General features: G+C 47.8%; 1 pseudogene; it reads left to right on the forward strand.

Moving 5' to 3' along the window:
* The first annotated feature begins 1,334 nt into the window (after nt 1–1,334).
* On the forward strand, nt 1,335–1,924 carry LOC100459939 (NHP2-like protein 1; annotated as a pseudogene).
* Nucleotides 1,925–4,347: the final 2,423 nt, after the last annotated feature.

Genomic DNA, 4,347 nt, shown 5'->3' on the forward strand with positions numbered 1-4,347 from the left:
GCGGTGGCGGGCGCCTGTAGTCCCAGCTACTCGGGAGGCTGAGGCAGGAGAATGGCGTGAACCCGGGAGGCGGAGCTTGCAGTGAGCTGAGATCGTGCCACTGCACTCCAGCCTGGGTGACAGAGCGAGACTGTCTCAAAAAAAAAAAAGAAAAAACCAAGCTGTAGCCCCACCACCATGGGCACAGGGTCTTAGGACCTCTTGGGACTGTGCCGTGGGCCATGATCACTCACTTTTGGCTCAGAATAAACCTCCTCAAACTTTGTAGAGCTTGACTCTTTTAATTGATAACGTGTACATACAAATATGTTTATGAAAATGAAAATCTCTCTAGAAGGATACACAAGGAAATGGCGGTGGCTTCCTCTGAAACATGGACTTGAAGTCAAGGGGGTAATGAAGACTTACCTTTCACTATATGTTTGTCTCAGTCTGAGTTCCACCAGAAAAACAGAACCAAAATCGGTAGGATGATGGAGAACACAGCAAGACCCATGAATTCCATGAGCATGGGCCCACGGTGCACCTCATTTACTGTGAAGTGGGTTCTTTGATCAGAAGCAATGCCATTGGTACAGGAAAAAGAGGAGTTCCAGTCCATGCTCCAAGAAAGGGTTCTTAGATCTTACACAGGAAAGAATTTGAGGTGAGTCACTGAGCACAGTGAAAGCAGCAAGTTTATCAGAATCTACTCTGTTACAGAGTAAGGCATCCTCAGAAAGCAGGAGGAGGAATGCTGTACAAGAAACTCTTAAGGAGCTACAATTAAACCTGGAATGTGCAGATGTGCTCACTATAGGTAGGGCTATTGGTGCTATTGGTGACCATTAATCCTTCAACCTAAGCCTGCTCATTAAGGTTCTCTCTGAGTAAAGTGGGCTGCACTCTTAGGACATCTGGACATTCTGCAGGCTTGGTGTGAGATGTCCCGTATGACCATAAACATTTCTGCAATTATAATTGGTGGTCAGCTTAGAATGTGGCTATTTTCAGACCATAGCAACCTTACAGGTGTCTTGTGAGTGCCTAGCTACTTACCTTAAGATAGAGTCACTCTGGTCATGTTTTATTAAACCAGAGGCCTGGTAAACAGAGGTTTCTCTAACACCACAACAGTGGATAAGGCATTCTGCGAGTCCACTCATTCTGTGAGTTTTGCACAGTCATTGCATGATGATAGAATACTACTCTGTATGCCTCACTTTATGGCTTGGTGGGTCAGATAACACTGAGTTGGTGATGAGCAGCTCAGGTCATGCAGTAATTTGGTGGGCCATGGTTAATTATTCAGTCCCTAATACCGTCCAGTAGCAAGCCAAAAGCTGGTTGTCAAAAGGAGTATGGGTGGAGGTGAGCGCTTCTCAGACCTCAGCTTCGCTGCTCTAGGAGTGCCAAGCCCACGGAACCACAGCCATGACTGAGGCCAATGTGAATCTGAAGGCCTAGCCCCTCGCCGATGCCCACCTCACCAAGAAACCACTGGAGTTCGTTCAGTAGTCGTGTAACTACAAGCAGCTTCAGAAAAGAGCCAACGAGGCGACCAAAACCCTTAACAGGGGCATCTCTCAGTTCATCATGATGGCTGCAGACACCAAGCCACTGGAGATCATTCCGCACCTCCACTGCCGTGTGAAGACAAGAACGTGCCCTTCATATTTGTGCGCTCCAAGCAGGCCCTGGGGAGAGCCTGTGGGGTCTCCATGCCTGTCATCGCCTGTTCTGTCACCATCAAAGAAGGCTCACAGCTGAAACAGTAGATCCAATCCATTCAGCAGTCCATCAAAAGGCTCTTAGTCTAAACCTGTGGCCTCTGCCACGTGCTCCTTGCCAACTTGTCCCCTGAGGTTGTGTATCATATTGTCTGTGTTAGCATGTAGTATTTTCAGCTACTCTCTATTGTTATAAAACGTTGAAGTACAAAAAAAAAAAAAAAGAAGAGTAATTATTTGCTGACAATGTCCGGGCTTTGCACCAAAATCCTAAAAGTCTACATTGTGATTCTCCTATGCGGGCCTGCCAAGGCTCCACCCAGCATCGCTCTCTGCCACTGACATGTCAAGCACCATTGGATCTGCTGGGTCATGTGACCACGTGGCAGAGCAGCTTGCACAACAGCCTGCACCTGTTGCAGAGCCTTCACTTGTTCTGGGCCCCACTCAAAACTAGCAGCTGGCTGGGAGCTCAAGCCTGTCATCCCATCACTTTGGGAAGCCAAGGTGGGTGGACTGCCTGAGCTCAGGAGTTCGAGACCAGCCTGGCCAACCGGGTGAAACCCCGTCTCCACCAAAAATACAAAAAATTAGCCAGATGTGGTGATGCACACCTGTACTGGAGAGGCTAATGTAGGAGGCTAAGGTGGGAGGATTGCTTGAGCCCGGGAGGTGGAGGCTGCAATGAGCCATGATCGCACCACTGGACTCCAGCCTGGGCAACAGAGTGAGACCCTGTCTCGAAAAACAAACAAACAAAAACTTATTTATTTATTTATTTTTGAGACAAAGTCTCACTCTGTTGCCTAGGCTGGAGTGCAGTGGCACAATCTCGGCTCACTGCAACCTCTGCCTCCAGGGTTCAAGCAATTCTCCCGCCTCAGCCTCCTGAGTACCTGAGATTACAGGTGCCCACCACCAGGCCCGACTAATTTTTGTATATTTAGTAGAGATGGGGTTTTGCCATCTTGGCCAGGCTGGTCTCCAACTCCTGACCTCAGGTGATCCGCTAGTCTCGGCCTCCCAAAGTGCTGGGATTACAGGCGTAAGCCACCACGCCTGGCCACAAAAAAACCTTTTGAGATGGTCAGTGAGTCATACAAAATTATCAAACATGGAAATTCCCTTAAGTGAAAATGAGGTGAGCTAGTAAGTACATTTTTAAAAGATTACTGATGGGCTGGGCGGGGTGGCTCATGCCTGTAATCCCAGCACTTTGGGAGGCTGAGATGGGCAGATCACGAGGTCAGGAGATCAAGACCATCCTGCCTGACCTGATGAAACCTTGTCTCTACTAAAAAATACAAAAATTAGCCAGATGTGGCAGCGCACTCCTGTAGTCCCAGCTACTCGGGAGGCTGAGGCAGGAGAATTGCTTGAACCCGGGAGGCGCAGGCTGCAGTGAGCCAAGATCGGCCACTGCACTCCAGCCTGGGTACAGAGAGAGAGACTCTATCTCAAAAAAAAAAAAAAAAGATTACTGAGAAATTTGCTTCTATTAAAACCAGAAAAGTAAAATTACATTTTACATTTTCTTTTTTTTTTGAGACAGAGTTCCGCTACTGTTGCCCAGGCTGGAGTGCAGTGGCGCAATCTCGGCTCACCACAACCTCCACCTCCCAGGTTCAAGCGATTCTCCTGCCTTAGCATCCCCAGTAGCTCGGATTACAGGCATGTGCCACCACACCCAGTTAATTTTATATTTTTAGTAGAGACAGGGTTTCTCCATGTTGGCCAGGCTGGGCTCAAACTCCTGACCTCAGGTAATCTGCCTGCCTTGGCCTCCCAAACTGCTGGGATTACAGGCATGATCCACCGTGCCCAGCCTTTTTTTTTTTTTTTTTTTTTTTGAGATGGAGTCTTGCTCTGTTGCCCAGGCTGGAGTACAGTGGCATGATCTCGACTCATTGCAACCTCCTCCACTTCCCAGGTTCAAGCAACTCTCCTGTCTCAGCCTCCTGAGTAGCTGGGATTACAGGCGTGCACCACCACACCCGGCTAATTTTTGTATTTTTAGTAGAGACGGGGTTTTACCATGTTGGCCAGGTTGGTCTCGAACTCCTGACCTTTGGTGATCTGCCTGCCTCGGCTTCCCAGAGTGCTAGGATTTTCCTTTTTTTTTTTTTTAAGTGAAAGCAAGTTTATTAGAGGTGTAAAGAAACAAAAGAATAGCTACTCCACAGGCAAAGCAGCCTATATTTTCCTTTTGATATGAACTTTTTTTTTTTTTTTTTGAGATGGAGTCTCATTCTATTGCCCAGGCTGGAGTGCAGGGGCGGGATCTGCGATCACTGCAGCCTTCACCTCCTGGGTTTAAGCGATTCTCCTGCCTCAGCCTCCCTAGTAGCTGGGACTACAGGCATGCACCACCATACCCAGCTGCTTTTTTTTTGTATTTTTAGTAGAGACAGGGTTTCACCATGTTGGCCAGGCTGGTCTTGAACTCCTAACCTCAGGTGATCTGCCTGCCTTGGCCTCCCAAAGTGCTGGGATTACTGGCGTGAGCAACTGTGCCCAGCCGATATGAGCTATTTTAAGTGGAAATAATGATTTTTACTCTATTTTATTTTATTTTATTTTATTTTACTATTTTTTATTTTGAGACAGAGTCTTGCTCTGTTGCCCAGGCTGGAGTGCA

The sequence above is a fragment of the Pongo abelii genome, chromosome 10, assembly GCF_028885655.2.
Source record: "Pongo abelii isolate AG06213 chromosome 10, NHGRI_mPonAbe1-v2.0_pri, whole genome shotgun sequence".
Taxonomy (NCBI): Eukaryota; Metazoa; Chordata; class Mammalia; order Primates; family Hominidae; genus Pongo; species Pongo abelii.